The following is a 22,340-nucleotide window of genomic DNA, read 5'->3' as shown; positions in this document are numbered from 1 at the left end:
ACCACTTAGTCGCGTGAGCTATCGGAAGTGTGAAACCACTTAGTCGCGTGAGCTATCGAAAGTTGTGAAACCGCTTAATTGTTAACTTTAATTATAATAAATTCATTTTGTTCATCTTTACATATTAAATCCTGAGAATTAATTCTTTCTATAACCAATAATACCACACATATAACCACACCGTTCATCAAATCGTTCAATAAGAATTTGTTTAGCTGTATTGTTATATTATATTATTGCGACATGTTTTCTGCACGAGAGAAAGTAGAGTACATTTCGCATACAACAATTGCATCATTTTTTTCAACGAGCAACTTCAAAAATGACCTACGAGTACTGACAAATTGGGTCTGCGAGACCCACGCGACTTTAAAATCGAATATCTCCGCGAAAAATCAATATTTTTTCTCAATTTTGTGTTTTTAAATCACAAGTTTGAAAACGATTCTGCGTTGATAAAAAAAAAAAAAAACAAATTGAAAAAATTTCTACTAGTTTCTAAGATAAGCGTTTAAGAAAAACTAATTTTTTCTAGAAACGCCAATGCGCAATTTTTAAAAGGGTTTTTGAAGGATTAAAATCGTCTTATTTTCGTTACATTATTTTTTAGAGAAAGAAATCATCTGTCTCTCTTTCTCTCTCTTTCACAAAATTGATAGAATTAAATAGCGCGAAGTGTGCGAGACCGAGAACGAGAGAACTGAAAATTAATACTTGGCGAAGAAATACAAGGTAATTTACGTATCTCCTTGCACAAGTGTCCTCTGGAAAAGGAACAAGAAGAAGCGAAGAAAGTGTGAAACCGCGTGCGACAGCCTACCGAATTCTCTCATAAATATTCAGATTTTCCACGGCGGTTTTTGTTATTTATTGCATCGTCGTTGAGGCGGACAAAGAGAAGTCTGGTCTGAGGTGACTAAGCGGCAATATTGTGGCGCCTCGCTGTTGGCAATACGCCATGTGCATCTATTATAAGTCGAGTTCATAGCCACAAACCAGCGCGACGTACCCTAGACCTTAACCTCCGAGTTTCCCCCTGCAATATTGAAGCGATAGTTGTAACTTTTATCTGAAGTATAAACGCGTTGTAATTAATGCGCTTTTGCAATTAAGATCTTCAAAAGTCGCTTTCACACAGGTATTGTCACGCACTTAGTAATTATTAATTTAAATTGGTGTATCTCTTTGACAGATAAGAGAAAGGATATTTATATTTTGTAATATGTTCGTTAACCTTTTCTCTTAATAAAGTGAAAATAAAAATAAAATTATAATAAAAAAAAATACAGTCCTTTAATTTGATGCTTTGATAAGAAAAGTCGCAAACTCATTTTTGTATATATAGTTAAATATATAATATAAATATAATTATTATATATTTATAAAAATATAACTATTATATATTTATAAAAATCAATCAAAATGGATACGTATCGATCAATTCGTACAACAGATGAAACTTGTGTGAAAACGTGCGTGACAGTCGTAAACATTTGACACTCATTCAAAGAATCTTGAAGTTGCAACGAACGGAGTATTTTTGTACGAAAAGCTCAGAGCGCGAGGATGAAATTAGCAGACGGACTATCAAACGTACCAAAAATATGCGGGACACGTGTCTTTCGAGCAACGCGGGAAGTCTGCGCGATTTAAGAATGCGCCTCAAAAATAACGTGTTAACCAAATGATGAGGATGAAGAAAAAGAAGAAAACAAAAAAAAAAAAAAGAAGAAGAAGAAGAAGAAGACGTTCGTATAGAAATTCTTCTAATGTAAAGACTGTGCAATAAAGAAACGGTATATCTTTTATATGACGACGGAAATTAGATACTTTGCGGTGAAGAAGAGAGGAACGCTATTATGTGAGTAAACTTAAGAAAGGCCGACCCCTCTCGAATAACCATCGAGGCGAGATTTTGTTCTACGAGCGATAATGTTCCTTACCGAAAGATTTCCGCGCAATATTGATCCGCTAGAATTGGCGTTTATTGTTGGCAAAAGTTTTTAACACGTATTTTGCAACAACAGAATTATAAATAATTTTCACAAAGTACATAATAAAATCAAAGTATACAACAATATTGATCCACTGTGATTGGCGCATATCGTATGCTAAAGTTTTCAACGCGTACCGCAACAGAATAGATAATTTTCACAAAATACATAATATAAACAAAGTATATATATATATATATATATATATATATATATATATATATATATATATATATATATATACATATATATGTATGTATGTATATAAGTAAAGTTCTGTTATCTTGGGATATACCAAGTTATTAAGTTTATGAACAACAATGTGCACAAGTTTGCCCGCTTTGTTAACGTTTAACAATGCGGGCAAACTTATCGGATTAAATAACAAGGCGATACGCGTCTCGAATCACGTGTGCGATGGGAAGATATATATTTCTCCGGAAATAGATTTATCGTAAAAAAACGCATTTCGCAGAGGAGAAATATATCTTGACGCGACGGTATTTCACACGAGAACGAGCAAGAATGACAGAGATGTGGTTGTTAAAAATCGCGAGACTTCACTACAATCCTGCGAGATGCGACACGCACGCTTTTGTCGATAGATACAAGAGCGATTTTTGCGAGCCGTGGACGGGACGCGCGCTTGATTCAATTTCTGCGATACATATATAGGTATGTTGGAGTTCGTTTTTCAAAATTTCTCGCAAAAATCGACAGTTTCTTCGTCAAGTACAATTCGCGAAGAACACGCGATCGTTCGTTTGCGAGACAAGACTATCTCTCACACGACGATCTCCACGAGTCGATTAGACTTCAAGCTCTCTCGTTTGTGCTCTCCTGTTCTAAGTTGGCTTCTTATCTGAAATCAGTCGTTCCAGACCCTGGTTGCAGGGCCGTACGTACGACTGAAAGATCACGTTGCATGGGAATTGGATTAGCAGCCGGAGAAACGGTAAGAGCAATTTCCGCGATAGTATCTGCGCACGAGGAAGGGCACCCCCCGGTTGATACGCCGCGCGCGGTAGGACGGCTCTGATATGAGGGTTGATGCGAGAGCGACGTTGGATACAACAGCCGCTTAATCCGACAGAGCGATGCTGTCGTAGCGGCAACGTCCTCTAATTTGCATTGTAATGTCCGCCCGTTGTCTGACGATTCTTTCGGATCGTATCGAATTATTGTTACATTATCGTAATTTCGCAGACAACATCGCGCGGCAAATTTCGCAAATAAATCATCAGGACAAATCAGTCTGTGCTGTTTCGAAGCCTGCGATCTGGACTTGATCAGAACGAGACCGTTGGCAGCCATCGTGGAACAGAATGTTACAGAATAAGCGAACGGGCGCGGAATCGGATTAATAGACGATGTGAAACGGTAATAGAAATTTCAACGATATTATCTGCATACGCCGTGGGGCGTGGTGCAACAATTCAGTCTCTCGTTGCAAATAATAGATGCTGATGTATGTAACGCACGTACGCACCGGGTTTGCCGAAAGCTCGTTTGCGACTGCCTTACGGCAGTTGTCACCGCGTGTAACGCTGTATGTATAACGCTTCTTTGTCTTTGCTCGGTATAACTCGCACGCATTGCGGCAATAATAATCTTCGTTTTGAAACTATATGTCAATTAACTTTACAAATGTATTGTATCCGTTATCATTTTTTGTCGCGTACAAAATCGTTAAACAATTAAAATTTTAATTATTGAGCGTGTGCTGCTCTCTCTCTCTCTTTCTCTCTGCTCTTGAATTATTTGTTTTATTTTTATTTGTTTCTAGAGATTACTCGACATCAATCATCATGTCAGTCATTTACTCACACCGTGATTATGTATTGTAACCCCCGTATACAACACACGTCTATATAGGCGGTATGCAGCATGGCAATTGAATTAGTTGCTCCTGGAACCGGTGAGAGCAATTTCCCCGATAGTATCTGTGTTACAGTGCCTACAGGTCAAAGGAAAATGACAAACTCCGCAATAGGTTGCGCAACAATGAAAGCGCATGACGCGATGTCAAGCGTTAAATTACACGCACTTTGAAGCTAAATTAAATTCCAATGTGTGTTTTTTTTTTTTTTTAATCGAACACATCGGTGGATCTCGGTAATGGTATATGAAACAGTTTTATTAAGTAAAATATCTAAGTAAATAAATATATACTATAGCTAAATTAAATTTTTCTACGTGTTTTTGTTTTGTCAAACATAAGTCGAGTAGACTTTGGGAGAGTGATGTATAAAATAAATCTTATTAAGTAAAATATACAAGTAAAATATATAAATAAAAAAATATACATAATAGTGTATGAAGTATAAAATACAAGTAATATGTAAAACAAAGTACGGAATAAACTTAAGAAACAAACTATGTTCTTCTGATATTATTTTACAAGATTCTATAATTTGAATATCTTCTCGTAAATAAAATAAGTTTGAAATAAGTTTAATAAGTTTATAACAAGACGCTGATGAGCGCGCTAAAGCTCAAATTGAAATTTACAAGAAACACGTGGCTTTATAGGATGGGATAAAACAATTGTAAAAGACCGCGGCAGAAAGATACGAAAAACTCGAAAGAAACATTGCGCAAGTGAAAACAGTAGGCCACCACGCTGTCGTTAGACGTCTATCTGGCGTTTAATCTGAAGCCAGCCGCCGCCGGCCGTAGGACAAACTCGTGAGTTGCACGGGAATTGGATTAGCAGACGGAGAAACGGTAAGAGCAATTTCCGCGATAGTATCTGTATATATATGTATACATATATATATATATCTATACGAGAGACAGAGAAGAGAGAGCACAGGCGCGAGACACTGATACGCTTCTCCGCAGTGGGTTCGCAACAAGCGAGGCACCCTAGCGTTAATTACGCGCAATTGTCTGCGAGATCAGTGGCTTTAGCAACCGACCCGACCGATCGACCGACCGTGTACGTACTCTACTTGCCACGGTTTATAACGAGATACGTTGTTATACGGTAACAATCATTATCACGCTCGTGTTAACGCGCCGCCACGATTGCGAAACAACGACACTAGCGCGCTTATCGCCAAGCTTACGCACGCTATTTGCGATTTTGCATGGCGTCGCGCTATTGCAAGTCTCGATGACTGGCCTTTAAAACATGCGAATGTTGCAATTTCTGTGAATTGCAACCAGACCCAAATGTGTCAAATCATTGCACAAAAATGTGCAATAAGTGTACACAATTGTGTACGTATGTATTAAAACGGAAACGAAGAAACAATTCCCCGCGCGCAACGATGTTATTTCGAAAATGTGCAAAATCAGCAAACTGCGTTTTTTCGAAATTAATATATATCCGCTAATTTACGGAAAACTCTAATATAACCGTATGGGTTGCAAAAGTGAATTGTGAGCAACGGACAACGCGCGTATGCAACGCAAAAGTAACAACAACAGTATCTACCAGGAATGCAGGAGGTGTGCGCGATAATGCGATCATAAACGTTTTCCCTGATCCACGAGCGCGGCACAAAAAGACTAGGCCAATACGATTATAGCACACGGTCGGCCGACTCCTCCGGCTTGTGCGCGCGCGAATACGCGCTGCGTGCAAACGCCAGACTGTGCATTGCCATAATGACAGCATAAAAGAAGACAAAAGATTCGGGTAATTGCGGCGCTGGTTAACGCGTTATTGCGAAATGGCAAATTGTTGTGGCCTGATTGACGTCCGCGCGAATAACGTTAACATCTCCACCAGGTAGAAATGACCGGTATCATTACGCAGCGTGAATACGCGCGCGCGTAATTCTGCGTCTTGCGCGATATTTTCAATAAATTTAATTTCGTAATTCGCAAAATTGCTATGCGATATTACGCTCGTTTGAACCGTGACTACGGGATAGCAGACCGTGTTCGCTTGGCCTTTAAGTTTGCACACACGTACTAACGCACACCACCACGTGTACGAGAGAACGACCCCCGTTAGATTTTCTCTCTCGCGAATGTCTCTTTCTCTGATGTCTGATCGAGCGGAATTAGGTCGGAGCCTGTGTATGACTGTGCATTTAATTATTCACGCGGGTTCTTGATTTAACTTTTATCGATATTTACGATAATCAACAAGACGCCTGTGTAAAATATATATATATAGAAGGAGAAAATATATACCTCTTGTCTCTCGAATTAATTTTCCTTTCTGCGTTTCGTACATGTCTCTCTATCCAAGACTCATTTCACAAATAAAAATTTACAAAACATTCTGTCTGTGTGCGAGACACAATCGCAACGAAAGTACGCGCGCGCGTAATAAACGCGTAGGTACGCGAGAATACGACTCGCACAAAGCACTCGGCATGTACGTATATGTTATTTTGCTTTTTAAGTAGGTACATAAGAAGCGGATCCGGAAGAAGAGAGGCCGAAGTTGAACGTCTAACGTAAGTAACTAACATAAGTAAGAAATACGCGACTTCTCCTCCCACAATGTCGAATATAAAGAATTTCCACAAGAGCCGCGCTCGAGAACGTGTCATTCAGAATAGAATGGGCGGAATTTAATTACAAATGTAATTAAAACACAGCGGCCGCTTGTATATTCATTTTGCAAGTAAAATGCTATACACCCGGGTTCGTCGTTATAACGAACCATAAACATGTGTATATAATGCACGGCAAAAAAAAAAAAAAAAAAAAAAGTTAGAGTTTTGTGTCGGTTTAAATTCTAGAATGAAAAAAAAAACATCTGTAGACCAAAAACGCCAATAAATATGTTAGAGAATAATATTAAAAAAAAAAAAAAAAAAAAAATGAAGTAATTAACGTGCAAAATATATAAAAAAAGCTCACGCGCGCACGCGCGTGAGCTAGCGCGCGTTCAAATGTAATCTCTTCAGGTATTGTTTGTCACGATCTTAATTGAGCGTGCAAAAATAAAATAAAAAAAAATAAAAAAGAGCGCGCGAGAGAAAAGTTCTCGCGTGTGTTTTAAAAATTCGTGATGCAAGATTTATTCGTCAAAACAAGCGAAATAATTCTCTAGCTCGGACAAGAAATATTTTTATAATGCGCATATATATATATGTATATACGTATACACACCTACGTGCGCGCGAGAGTCTTAATTAACCTATTCGCAACACGGCTGCGAAGGAAATATAATTACTCAAGGATGCAAGAAACGCAAGTGCGAGGGTGTTATTCCGTCCGCGTTTCCTTCAAATAATTCCGGTCCGTCTTCTCGCTCGGCTTAAACTTAATATATATCACGAAACGGCAAGAGATCATACGTTATTGTGTTCAAATTTAGATAGAACACGATGTATCTCGATCGAATTGAAAAGGATATGTGCAACATACATTCTCTCGTTTTTTGTTCGAAGCAAAAATATACTTTTTGCGATTGTAGAATTCAATCAAACGCGACATGTGTTCGTGGCTTCTTATCTTAGAAAGAGATACGGACACAATGAGTGCGGTATATGAAGTTTTTTTGCACGCGCGCGACGACCGTGATGCGGACACTTATCTGTACGAAATTATCTCACTTTCAGTCAGAGTGTCCAGAGAGCGACATTTAATCTGCTTTCAGCTTCGAGGACGTTTGAAATAATCTCTCGCTCGTCACCGCGCGAAATGGTTTAGCGATTTTGATGCTTGCGAACGCGCGTTAATTGATCCGCGATATGTGACGTGACATAATTTACACTTATGTGATGACGAATATATATTGTGTTCTATTTAAGAGGGCAATAATCGCGCGCACATGTCATGTGCAGCCGCGCCGCGTGACAATTGACCACGGTTGTTACGCGACGCGTTTAATTTAAGATACAGTGCAAATGAGTTTCGCGGGTGCATCGTAACTCGCCTCTTAATCGAGTCACGGCTGCGCGCATCCTGAACTGACTGACACGATGGAAAAGCAGCGATGCATTATTGAGTGAAATAATGTTGCATCGCGAGACACGTGCACACGGTTTGAGAAACAACTTACGTGGAAAAAGGGACTATGCTTATGCTTAAAAATAACGAGAAGAAACTCGGCTTTAACGTAACTTGAAAGACTGTTTAAAGCACGCAAACATGACGAGAAAAGATTCACGTTTGAGGTAAACAGAGAAGTGAAGTAAAGTAAGAAAATTCAGAAAACATTGATTCAATTTTTTCTTATTTATTATTGCGCATTTGTATTTATCAAATTAAAAAAAAATTGAAAAGACAAAATTTGTAAATACTAGCACAACACATGCGCGCGCTACGCGCACGCTATTGTTATTTTTATTTAACGTGTTATCAGTGAACACAACCTGTTACCGCGATGACAGATAGTATATACGTCTTATAAACCATATATAATACACATATAAGAAATTTCAGAAATAACGCATAAAAATCAAACTCAAAAAATAGTGAGAGAGAGAAGTAGAAAAACAACACGTGACAGGGAAAAAGATAAAAAAAAGAATATTATATATATTATATGTAATATTCTATATCTATATATAATACACACACATACGCATATATGTATATATATATATACCGTAATCACGTGACCGAAGTCAGTGACCCCGCCAAGGCCGCGCGGCCGAGGTCAGTGACATTACTCTGTAGTATGTATATAATACATATAATACAATATAAAGTATAATATTATAAATATATAATAAATTATATATATAATATGTATTATTTAATGTTATATATAATATAAATTACAGTCACGTTATTTTCACGTGTTGTTTTTCTACTCTTTCCTGTTACGTGACTTTAGTTACGCGCGCGTTTTTAATTTTCTCTACATATACGACGAACTGTCTCAAAATCGCTTTTCATTATTTACTCTCTCGATTTTACCGATTCGATTCGACTCGATCAACCAACCAACCAATCGGCAACGCGGAAAAGAGGCAACAATAGATGCGATACATTCGGCTCCAAAACGCGCACTTCTTGATACACATGCCTTTTTTAATATAGGATTTGTAATATATTTTTACAAATTTATAAATGCATTTTGTAATTTTCAAACATAATATGAAAGAAATTTATCAAACGGTGATTTTAAGTTTATATTATTCAGCAAATTATGATAAATTTATTAATTATTACGTGCAAGTGTTGCGCGCTATAGAAATTTCATGATGTGTGTGCGTGAGACAGGAATGTTACAAGATCTAAATAAATGGTTGCCGTCTAGTGTGCGCGATGAAACAGAAACATTGCATCTTTTGTGTCGAGCGAGAGAAGTAAAAAAAAAAAAAAAAACTAGCGGATATGTATTATGCGGAAACGTGCAATGCAATTGTAGCGTAAGAAGATTGGCAGGCGAGGTATTATGAAGCGTTTTATTAAAGATCTTGCGCGAACGCATTTCGCATGCCTGTCGGAACTTTGTGACCGCCGGTCATCTCGCCGCATAGTACGCAATGCGTTTACGTATAATGTGTTCGCATAAATTCGCAGCTGAAAGCGCATCTAACTGAAAATGAATGGCGCGTGTTATATAGCGCAAATTAAACTCGCTCGCGTCTCGCTCACGTGTTCGTTAACTAAAATACCAAATACGGCTAGAGAGAAACAAATTAAAAAGAAAAAATGTGCGTTGGACGAGACAACGACTATTGTTATTTTTAATATTAATAAATTATCTTTTTTTTTCGCGTGTGTGATGTGCGATTTATAAATAAATTCAACTCAAATTATTACTTTCCAAGTTTTAGTTGAGGTGTACGATATTATTAGAGAAATAAATTATGAGAGAGAGGACACATACTTGCCGGACGAATTGCGTCGTGTGTGTATGTTTTAATCTCGACGTACTCATGAATATTTACGACTTTACACCGTAATTTTTATAAACGTATTTATTGTAATTTTATCACGTGAATGTGATATGAAACTGTCGCTGATATCGGGACGCGTCATTTGGTGCGCGTTTCAACACTCACCGTACATGTATAATATTGCACAATCCTCGCGCATGCAAAAATGTCGACGTGTACATGAATTAACATAATTAACGAAATGGAATGTCTGCCAAAGCGAAAGTTCCAAACACGCATCTCTGCTAATAAGGTTACAATTTTGAGAAATTCTACGCTTTTGTTAATTCCGAATACTGGAACATCGAAAATTTACAGGTATCGAATTCGCGACATAAAAGTTTCGTGCGATGTGTACAATATTTAATTCGCGCAGCGCGAAGCTAAATACAAAAAGAGATTCTTTCTGCAATCTTTTAACGTTGTTATCTATTTTCTCGAAGAAACGGGATTTCTAATCTAATGTACGAGATATATTGGGAAGAAACTAAACAAAACTTTTTTTCTCACGCGCAAGAAACTGTAATGAAAAAAAAAAAAAACCATCGCAACATGAAACTACGATCCCGAGTAGTGTAAATCCAAAGTTAGCAAACCGCAGTTAGCGGCGCACAACATGAGTAAAATTCCTCGAAGGTGAGCTCGGATTTCCGCGTTCCTCAGTTTCAGAAAACGAAAGCTGAAAGTGACGGTCGTCGTCGGTTTTGTTTTGTTTTGTTTTGTTTTTTGCATACTCAGCATAGCAAGCAAAAATTCGCGGAATTTCATCTTACTAGATATCTTACTAGAAAGTTGCTCAGCATCTCTAAGTTATTTCGCACAATAGAATTCGCACACGAGATATTTATATTACAGGTACATAGTTTTGCTTCCAATGACATTTCCAATAAGATTGTCACACGAATTTCTTAACATTTCGCGCGTGTTCTGTCGTATCGAAATATTTTCAGACACATACACGAGAAACGATCGATAAGTGTCTGAAACGACACATAAATAGCGACAATATCACATTGCTGTTGTTGTTGACAATTATTATATTGTTTAGCAGTCATATTTTTATCTCCAAGTTTTCATCTTTTAGAAAAACAAAAATGTCAAAACAGTTCACGTAAAAGCATTTTAATATAACTCTAATCTTGTGTAAATCCCGCGGACTCTAATGTCCGAGCGATTCTTGGAAATGAAAAAAATCTTATTAACTATTTAGTGAAAAAATTTCTAAAAAAATATATCAGAAACAAAAATGTTATTTCTTTAAAACAGAATGTTGAATAAAATCCCATGAATTTTTACAGAGTTTTTGCAAAGCCGTTTTAATCAATAAAAAAAAATCGCGTCAGACATAAATGTCCAGGGTGTTTACAGGATACGTACCTACCCTAGAACAAGGGTTTACAGGATCAGAGAATAATGCACAATATATTAAATCTTCAGGAAATATCGACAAGAATGTTTCGAGAAAATCGCGATAAACTTCTTGGAAACACTCCCGCGGATTTCTGCAAGTGGATGAGTCGTGCAAAAAAATTGAAAACGCACACGCGTGATCGCGCGTGTCCTGGGTGATGTACATATATGCGTGACACGCATTAATGCGACTCAACTCGGACGCACTCGAAGTTCTTGCCTGTCGTAAAACGCGTCGTAGCACAGGGCGAGATTGCGTCGCACTTAATGGGCCTTTAACCCCTGCGCGTTTCAGCGGCTCGTTCCGCTGCGCGGAGACTTCCGGTACAATTTTCCCATTGAAGGCAGAGCTGCCCCATTAAAACTCCTCTCGCTCTTCTCCTGCTGATTCTCTTGCCCGGCCTTTTGGACACGAAGCGAACACCTTTCTTCTTTCAGTGTCGCTTAATCGACCGAACGGAGCATTTGAACGTGCTAAGTTTCTAGATTCTTTTGACTATTATATTTTTACCCTTTTCTTTTTCTCTCTCTCTCTCTCTCTCTCTCTCTCTCTCTCTCTCCGTCTCGCTCTATCCAGATAAAGAGAGACAAGGTCACTTTTCTTTACTAATATTTCTAACTTCTCACGCTAATTAAATTTGTCCGCGATTTTCAAGCACCAATAAATTTTAGTTTTCCCTCTACGCGGCCTTTATTTGAATTTAATGATGAATATTTTAATTCAAGGCAAAACAGAGTTGAAACAGTTCCTTTCTCCGATCTCTTCCGTTTTCTCTCTCTTTCTCCCAGCTCTTCGTCGTGTGCTGTCATTTATCCTTTCAACTTCAACTCGAACGAAGCATGATGAATGGAACACTGAAGGATCGGCAACTCAAATCGAGCAGCGAATTTCGTTCGCTCATCTCCCGTCCTTTCTACGACGCGGCGAAAATTAAGGGGCCTGTAATTAATCCCCACCTCTTCTAAAAGGTGTTCTAAAACCTTGAAACCCCGCTTTGAAGCGTATCTCCTCGCGTTACCGGCGCCGCGCTGTTGGCCCGAAGTTACGTGACCGTACTACCGACGACTTTTACACATTCATGATTATGCTCGGGATGTTTCGGCGCCTATTTATGGCGATTCGGTCGCTTTACGGTCAAGTAAACGAGATTTGTGGCGTTTCCGAGCGAGAATTTGGTTGAAAAAATATTCGATGTTTTTTCCGTACACGTGTGTCTCAAAAATGTCAAAGAGCGCGTTTGAAAATACTTGCACATGCAATGTATACAATGCTCTTTCTCTCGTAAAACTGCTGATAGAGGAGAACCTGTAACTCGCGCGCGCGTGTGTGTGTGTGTGTATTACGAAACTCGCTGTGTTATCTAGATCGAAACAGGTAAAATTACACGAGCTCCGAGACATCGGATATTCGTATACGCCTTTACGCAACTACTTCGTGGTGCATGTGTTTATATATAGTTTACTTACGTACAGATAAATACACCAAGTACACGAAGCTTACAAAATATGATCCGTCTCAGAAACAGTTTATTGTGTTATATTAAGATAATTATTCGCGCGCTATATCTTTCACGTTACGGAAAACACAGACTATGTTTTATCATATTTGTCTAGACGGAGCGGTTATGCGCTCAACTTCCTCAAGTGGTCGTCGTTTATTTTAACCTGACAGTTCATCGTTGTAATTTTTTTTTATACTCACGCTTTTATATACCGTCCGCTTGTTTATTATTCTCAACACAGAGCGTATATACAATCTACATAATAGATTAATCGGGTGCTCGAGAAAAACGATAAAAGACAGTATCGTAAACCTTTCGAGTGTTAGCGTCATTAAAGAGTATATCCAGGCTGTCCGTAGGGAAAACTTTTCCAGTCGTCAAAGGGTACTTGTGTCATATGTCTCTCGGTCTCTCATTTTACAACCCGGCTCTTCAGCCAACATGACCAACAAGAAAGAAGAATTCACGAATCGAGCAGCAAAATTTCGCTACGTTTATATTATTTTGCTTCTGGAAACATCACGGCCGGGCGACGATGATGTAGCGGTAATTGAGCGCATGTGAGTGTATATAATTAACTTCTTCGGCCGCTATTCAGAATATTCGCATTTTTGTCATGCTTTTGACTCCACGCTGCTACGCTATTATTTCTACCTCTATTTTCCGACCGTTTTTCTATCGACGCCGGGAGAAAAAAAAGAGTTGTTTTTTTGCGAAAATTTGCAGCAGATTTTGAAACGAGGCCAGAGAGAATTATTTTTACCACGTGCCACAGTTCATTGCATTCACATCGTTCGTATACATTCATATTTTCTTTAATCTAGTTGATATTATTCTCCATTATTCCACTTACGCCCTTGTGTGACATTTATTACACACTTTTACAAAATATTAAAAATGCGGTATATTTTACGACTTAATTCTGAAATATAATTAACGTTATATATGTGAATTATAAATAAATAGAGAACCGTGTAATGCAGAAAAATGTTTTATGTATGATACACAAATATAAACGTGACTTTTAAAAATATTGATATCGGTTTAATGAAGCAATAAAATAATTATTATTTTATTTCAATTTATTATTAATAATATTAATATAAGATTAATGTGTGCAATTCTTTTTCTCTATAATATCTATATAATGTTTATAATACAATGACATTTGCTCTAAGTTCGACAAAGTGATGAAATAAAGAGTAAAAAGTACGACGTCGCGAGAATATATATATACATATACATATATTGCACTTTGCAATGCTATTAGAATCTGAAGTTATCACGGCGAGCTGCGCGATCAGCTTTCCTACCAGGAATACGCGATAAATTATGACAAAGAGAACAATGAAAAGCTGTAGCGTGTCTGAGATCTTAATTCGTCGGATGTCATCGTAACGAGTTTCAAGCCCGACGTGTTGAGACCTTAACGTTCATTTTCCGCAGTGATTCGTCTTGATTATAATTTCCGTCTCTCTCTCTCTCTCTCTCTCTCTCGTTGTGAACAGACTTTTAAGTACGACGTTCGTTAGCCACCGTCAAAGAGATACGGACGACTTTGATTCTTTGCTCCGACCGGAAGCTCGAGGGATCGACAATCATTGCTCGCGTTCCTGTTTTACGATCGTGTATTTTTTTTTTTTTCTTTGTTCGAGGCGTCAAGGCGCACCAGAAAAACTCGCCTTTGCTTCGCAATCTCGTCTCTGACTGTGCGATATTTGCCTTAAAACGAACTTGGGAGATGAGAATCTTATTTCGCGCGCGCACAGTATCTTTTTTAACAATCATAATAAATTGTTTTGCAACAAAATGTTCTTAATAATCTTAAATACTTAAAATAAGACTGTGTTAGTTTTCAACTGAGAGAGAAAAATAATTTAACCCCTTGAAGATCCTTGCGCTGTGTGTAAGTGCGAATTATATAATTTTTTTAAGTATACATTAATATACATTGCAATTGGAATTAATTTTTTCGAAAATCCATATCGTATACACCTCGTATTTAGAAACAATCTAATCCTTTTATACTTTAATGAATTTAATTTGAAAAAACCAATGTGAAAAACATCTTGTTCGAAAGTTGAATCCGTTTTCGCAACCCATACAGATGCAACTCACCGATTCAGGTTGCTGAGGCATTTTTTCGCAATGTTCAATGTAAAGAATCTACAAAAGTACGAATAATTTACCTAGGAACAATGTTTTGCCCAGGATAAAATTCAAACAAATAATCTCGTATCGTTCTGTTAGTACATGAAAAATTTTCTTGTATAAAATTATTAACAAACATGCGTTTCTTCACAATCGTTCACAACTATTCCAACTAAATTTTCTCTCGGTACAAAAAATATTCTTAAATTGAATTCATCGTACAAAACAATCTTATGTTCTGTGAATCTCCTCCTCTCCGTGTAACTTCCTCGACCGAACATTCCATTAACGCATTTCGCAACGCGCTCGTGAAATTTGCGACTTCTTAAAAATCACGAGATAGACACGCCCGATAAAGACGGTGGTCAATTACGCGCGGCACAAGCGAGACCCTGTTGGGAACGAGCTCATACGATAGCGCGTTTGTCCGAGCCCGTATATAAACCGGACTACTTAGACCCGCGTGTAACGCGAGTTGAAAGGCCATTTGAAATCTGAGATCCTTAGCGCAGCTGTCTCTCCCCCGCGCGTAATCTCCGTCCGTGCCAGCTCTGGTGCTCTCTCCTGGTGTCATTACGCGAATTCGGCTGGAAAAGAAGCTACGTATTCCGGCGTTAATTAAACGACCGCGCGCGATTCGATAATCGAAACACATTCGCTGAGTGGATAGACCGCTAATTAGGCAGTAGAAATGAGGCAGCGCATTGTTTCTCAACCGCATTCCGGGAATCGTGAAAATTAAATTAGCGGTTTCGTCCGTTATCAATTATCGAGACTTTAGCGTTCCTGCTCTTGTAACGATCGTTTTATCGGATTCACAAAACTGTTTTTCACGTTATGTTCTCAAATAGTTTTCTGCGTGTTATTAATGTTGTTGTGGAAAACATATTGGATTTTCTCTTTTCTCTTTCTTTTTTTCACGCATGAATCGATGACAATTAATATTCTTCGCGTTAATAAACCTCGGATTTCTCAGTCATACATCCATGTCACAGCTATATGACACGGCACATTAGTAACCCTCGCGTGAATTTTCTACGAACTTCATTTCGTTACCGCGTTCATGCCTGACAAGCGGCACTTAGCAAACGTGTAGTACCTTCGCGATTTACATCTGCCATCGCGATGTAAATCGCAAGCTCGGGAACGAGCACCGCGAGCTGACAGTCTCGACTCGAGTACACATCGTTTATCGTCCTTCGAGAGAGAGAGAGAGAGAGAGAGAGAGAGAGAGAGAGAGAGGAAGAGAGAGAGAGAGAGAGAGAGATCGCGGTTTCGATAAACTTACTTCTCACGACTACGAATGATTGTGTATATACGCTGATGCGACCGTCATTTCCGACGAAACGTCGCCTCAGCAAAATCGTTTCGATCGCGCCGGAATCGATACGCGCGGAAATTTTTCACGCGCTCTTATCTTTTCCCGGGACAATCGACACGTGCGCGAATTAAATGCGCCGCTATTTATAGCCGATGCGATATTTCGCGCGTATATTTCCGTGAACGGCTGTTCTAATGGATTTCAACCACGTTTCACGCTCGCCGAAAGATCAATGCTCCGCGCGTATCTGTATCGAATATACGATGACGATACCGATACTTTTGGTTGCGTGCGTGTGACGAAAAGCATCAGCGATATTTTTTCAAGGGAAACAGCGAGGGAGGCGGAAACGTCGAGAGAATATACGCGCGATAAAAGTATGTTGTGATATTTTCCCTCATCTCTAAGAGAACATTGAAACACTCTCCATTATACGCCATCGCAACATCACCGTGATGTGATTCTCGTACGCGAAATGACAAAAAAAAAAAAAAAAAGAAAAATCTTCCACAAATTACTCGACACGTGCCGACGCGACGGTCGTCGCATGTGATATCATCGCGATACGTAACGATAATTGCGCCAGTCGACACGCTCGTATCGCGCGTTATCAATTCAAACAAAACTGCACCACATAAAAAAAGTTTACGGAATCTTTATGGCTTTCCACATGATTTTTGTGTGACGCAACATCGTTTGCATCGCGTCATCTCGTCGGTGGTTACCGCACAGGGACTTAATAATGCGAGGATTTGAAGGATTTGAATAACGGAATAGCTTCAATGAGCGTATGATCGCGACTGTTATTTAACAATTCAAATGTTGACGATAATCTAGAGCTCGGGTATACAGGCTGTTTAGTGCGTCATATATTCGAAATACATATTTCCCGCTAATAGTCTCAGGATTTTCCGTTTTAAATCAATCTCGTGACTTTTTTACAATTGGTAATATGAATTTTCTGACGCAGAATTGAATTTTCATGAAAGAAAATTTTATGAATAATTATCGAGTTCTTTAATGTCATGGACATTCTGATACATTTGAGAAAATGAAGCTTTAAGAAAGAAAATTATATACAGAAATATAACAACTTTGGCAAAAGAAAAATTTGCATTTTTATTATTCAATATATTAGTGTTCAATATATATATATATATATATATATATATATATATATATATATATATATACATATAGTATATAATATACAGTTCATAAGTTTGGAAACATCTTACGTTTTACAGGCAAACTACCGCATGACAGCGATCTGTGCATGTTTTTGGTTTAGATACATTGTAAGACGTCTGAAATAATGATAAACATTTTTATCTAGGACACTTATAAGCTTGTATATGCCGAAAATATATCGAACATTCCTGTAAAACAGATGATTTCCAAATTTATGGAGAGTATTGTATATACAATTTCTTTAAAACGTACAATATATATATATATATATATGTGTATGTATATGTATATTGTACTTTTTAAAAGAATTTCAAGTAGTTAAGAAGACTAGACGATCTTTGATGCAACTTTGAATGCCCCTTATTATTTTTATACTTTAAATAGAATGTCAGGTATCTTTAAAGTGTATAAAACGAATACGCTTACGACTAATTATAATGCCTCTTCCATCCAGGATGGTAATATTAAGGATAATTAAACCTTTAATTGCCAGATGTCTCACTTTTCGTGACTCTCAAGTAAAGCTGGTTTTAACGCTTTTAATTTGTCGCTCCGAGCACTCTGAATGGCGAGCTTTTATAACGTTGCAAATTACATGGATATTGATAATAAGCTAATTTCACAAAGACATGATATAACACAATTTGTAAAATTTACTTTAAGAGTGTTTGTCTTAACGCAATTATACTGTAATTAAATCTTAATATGTTGTTAGTTTTGTGCAATATATATTGTTCAAACATCAAATACAAGATAAATATTTAAGTTATATTTTTATATAAGATACATTTTAAAAGCTTGATTTTTAAATTGATTTCTGACACGGTATAGAAAGAAGGAAAAATGTCAAGAAACTCTGAGAGAGGGATTGATCTTTGCGTCACTTTCTCACCGTATTTCGACCCTTATCTCGTGGTTTTTCTTTATCGCGTGAGGCGAGTGCAATGAACGTCTTATCGGCGCGTCGTAAAGGTGCACAAATTGCACCGAACCGCCAAGAAGACTCGAGGGACATGACTCGCTCCGGCTTCGTCGGCGACTCTCCGTCGGCCTTTGCTTCACGTCGCGTCCATTTAAGATCGGAATTAATTACTACGTGGTAATAAAGACGATGCGTGTACTTTTATACAAGCTACGAACAAGACGATCATGCCGGCTCTAAATTTTATAGGTTCGTCTGTCACATCGTTTCTTTTTTTTTCCTCAATTTATAGCTGCTTTCTTTCATTTCATTTTTCGCGGCGCAAAACTGTCACAAGAACACACTGAAGATTTACACATTTTTTTTACGACATACTATTTTTACGACATACTTTTTTTTTATAACTTACTATTAAGTATCTCAAAATTCTGAAAACTTCAAATAAAAATTAAATTGTTGGTTCTATTCTGTAACAGACCGCTGTTGGATTTATAATAATTTTTTCACGCTATGTATGCCATTAGGAAAATTATCATAACAATTGCCAGTGCAATTTCTATGGAGATGAAAAGTCACACAAATTCATCGTACCCTGAGATGTTACGACACAATCGGCACATATATTGTATTTACATTTTACATACAAATATTATATTGCGCAATTTTGCAACATGTATTTGTTCGCGAACAGACTCGCGAATTGCGCAGACAGCAACGGGCGGAAAAATTAGTTCCGGGTGATTTATGAACGCGTTCTACGGTGAAAATCGATTAAACCGGGTAAATTCTTCCTTCTCTTTAAACGACACCTCGACGACGCTTCCATTTCTCATCGGACGAGTGTTTGGCAATTTAAGAGTACATTCGTCTCCCGCGACGGGTGATTACCCTTGCAGATTTGCAGTCTGTCTTCGTGAGCTGAAGCTCCAACGCTATGTACCTCCGAGAGCTCGTCTTCGATCACATCCTTGTAATCAAACGATGCTCTTCGTTTCCGTATTATTCATAGAATCGATCAATTTTCAGTAGCACTTGATTTCATCAGACATTTTACCATGTGCAATTATTCCAAATGACCGATTCTAATTCTATGATAACGGAATATTAAAGTGAAATACACAATTGCGTGATATATATAAATTTTTAATATTGTGCATTTCAAAATACAGCAAATGAGATAAATAACAAGAAAATATCAAAGTCAATTTATGTATAAAACTATTAAAAAATATTGGAAAAAAGTTCACAACAATTTTGAAAATTCTAAAAATAAAGACAGTACAATACTAAATAGCACAGACAGTACAATACTATTTAATATATTTTTGTATTAAAATAAAATTTAATAATTTAGTGTATTTTTAAAATAAAATATACATTAAAATGTAATAATATCGTCAATTTTTTTATGCACTTTTAAAACACACATTCTTTATATTATATCATCGTGCTTTGAAATCGTGTTGCAACTGAAACACGGCATCTGCTTTATCACGCTCGACGAATCTTTAATTGTAAGCTAAAACAAAAGTTGTAAAAGAGCGTGTAATTTAGTTTCATCGATCTCGAGGGAGAAGGAAAGAACGGTGGTGGTATTGTTTTATTCTCGCGCATTTCTCGCAACGTCGCAAGACGATCTCGCAATCATTCCCGCTTCTCGTTTTAACGATCGAAGGTGAGAAGTTACGGCGGAGATCCTCCAACTCTGTTAGAGGTCGTATATATTTCTCACTCTCGGTTCTTCCGGTCGGATTCATTCGTATATAAACAATGAATAATTTATACCCGCAGGCAACTGGACGACCGATCGTTCTCAGTCTTCGTAACTAGACACCTTTTAGAAAGAGAGGACGACGAAAAGGAGGCAGCGTCAATATGAGATGCGTGTCGAGCGCAGTTTGAAATCGCGACGTCGTTGCAACTAAATAATTGGATATTGTCGAGAAAGAGAGAGAGAGAGAGAAAAGAGTATCTAACCGCTCGTTATATTCCGCGCGCTTGCATAGACGAGAGAAGAATAGCCCGAGCGCGGCTCTTCGATAGATATCCTTCGCTATTGTACACCAAAGGCTGATGAAAGCCACGCTAAATTTAGCGGCATTATAAATCTCGGTATACTGCCCGGAAAGAGGGGCATAAGTCACGATTATGAATTTTACATGAATATTCCGAGGTTATATAAAGAGAAGCGGTTGTGGTAACGAGGAGTAAGCAAAAATGAATTTATCTATTTTTTATGCGGAAGCTCACATATACACGATTTTATATACAGGCGGTCTGAAGAAATCATACCATATATATACATACATATATTGTATATATATATACATACATATTGCAACGCGCACCTCGCTTTCAGCTGTTATAAATTGTGACTTTGGCGTCCGTCACAATATACAGCTATAGATAATTTATGATTTCAGATCTTTTTTTTTTTTGTTTTTTTTGTTGCAAAGTTGATATCGGCGATATACAGACGCACCAGTCGCTAGCTAGAAAATGGCTCGTCACATCTGAGTTGCGTTGTCATATAATCACTCGTGAAAGGTCCTCACGTGGAATCACGTGAACAACCCGCCCTTCTTGCCCATCCTTCTCGTCTAGCAGTAGGTGCGCCCCGACACACAAATCGTCAACGCACAATCCGTTCTCTCTGTGCGCATCGAAGGAGAGTGCGTGATAATGCTTTGCCGAAGACGGTCGATTGCCATCGGCATTCCCGTCGCGTTCCGGCACGTCCCACTGTCAAACGTTTCGCACTGCGCGTCTTAACGCGCCGCTCGACGATTGAGCAAATACTCGAGAAATCCGGAACTCGCGCCACAAGTGCCTCTCTCGCCTTTTACACGGTTCTCCCTTTATTCCTTTCTTCTCTTTTTTTTTTCTTTACTAGAGATCCCTATTATCTTATCGCAAGTAGGCACAGAAGGTTGAAGAAGCTGCGATATTTATACATCACAGATTATTTTTGATATTTGTCACTCTTTTATCTGTTAATTTTTTTGACCGAGATATTGATTATCAGAAAACGCGAGAACATTGAGCGTTTCTCTTATAATCATTACTGCGAATGTTTTTGATTTTTAATATCCATTGAGTTTAAGTCAAGATGACAGATGATAAGATTGCAAGCTCGGGAGTAGTTGACGATGGGAAGACTTTTAGATAATGTAATCAAATGTGTTGGCAAAGTGTAATCAGAGATTTTTACGGAGGTGTATATATATGCACACAGATGCGATGCTATCGTTACCGGTTTCCTGGCGTTTTATATGCTTCGGTAGCAGTTTTATTTCCGGATTTAAAGCGGCAACGCGCGCAATGCGACAGCGCAGGTTTCTTCTCCCACTCTCGATCCCGAAGAAAGACTTTATGTTCGTCGAGTGTAAGCGCGTTTCGTGCCAAGACTGAGCAATGAGACATTTTCCGGTCCATGACGCGTGGTCGTAAGTCGTGAGGCTAATTATTATGATAAAAAAAAATCGCGCAATTAATCGATAAGACGGAAAATCGGAATATCGGAATATTTTTGATAGAAAACGACGAACGCGATATCAACGTGATTCAAATTAGGTTTCATTTTTGTGCTTTGCGCGATGAAACATCCGAGAAGAATCCTCGGCTCGCTCGCAACATCGTGTTTCACGATGGTGGATAGACGTCATTGCGAACATTCTGAGCTCACGAGATTATTGCAAGAATGAAAAGACCATCGGCACGTATAAATTTGCACGGCGACAGTTTGCAAACGACTACGTTGATTAAAAATACAGCGCGATGTGATGTTCTTTAACGTCAAGCTCCTGAGATAAAAAAAAAGAAAAACGTGACTGTGAGAACAACTTAAATTTAACGACGTCCTTCCTGACCCAATTGCAATCAATTGTGTAAATTAAAATTTCCAGGCACTGAAAGTCGGTGAGTCACGAAAAATGAGAGTGAAATACTTTATAAGCGCGAGAGAGAAACTAATATTTCAGAAATCTCCTCGTAAGACTAAAACGATGATTTTGTAAGATCAAACAGTTAACAATATTAAAGTTA

The 22,340-nt window shown here is 38.0% G+C and overlaps 1 protein-coding gene and 1 long non-coding RNA gene across 11 annotated transcripts in view; both read right to left on the bottom strand.

Moving 5' to 3' along the window:
* LOC109851730 (dystrophin, isoforms A/C/F/G/H-like) overlaps positions 1 to 22,340 on the bottom strand; it is a 401,655-nt gene that overhangs the window by 15,452 nt on the left and 363,863 nt on the right. The gene's annotated exons all lie outside the window — the stretch shown is intronic.
* Positions 18,577 to 18,794, bottom strand: LOC109851732. The gene is made up of 2 exons (XR_002249930.1): positions 18,706 to 18,794; positions 18,577 to 18,623 (listed from the first exon to the last, which is right to left on the bottom strand). It is a non-coding gene; the product is annotated as an uncharacterized LOC109851732 (long non-coding RNA).

This window comes from Pseudomyrmex gracilis, unplaced genomic scaffold (genome assembly GCF_002006095.1).
Source record: "Pseudomyrmex gracilis isolate BER0280 unplaced genomic scaffold, ASM200609v1 scaffold_19, whole genome shotgun sequence".
Lineage (NCBI taxonomy): Eukaryota > Metazoa > Arthropoda > Insecta > Hymenoptera > Formicidae > Pseudomyrmex > Pseudomyrmex gracilis.
Note: the sequence above shows the minus strand (reverse complement) of the source record. Positions and strands in the feature narration are given on the sequence as shown.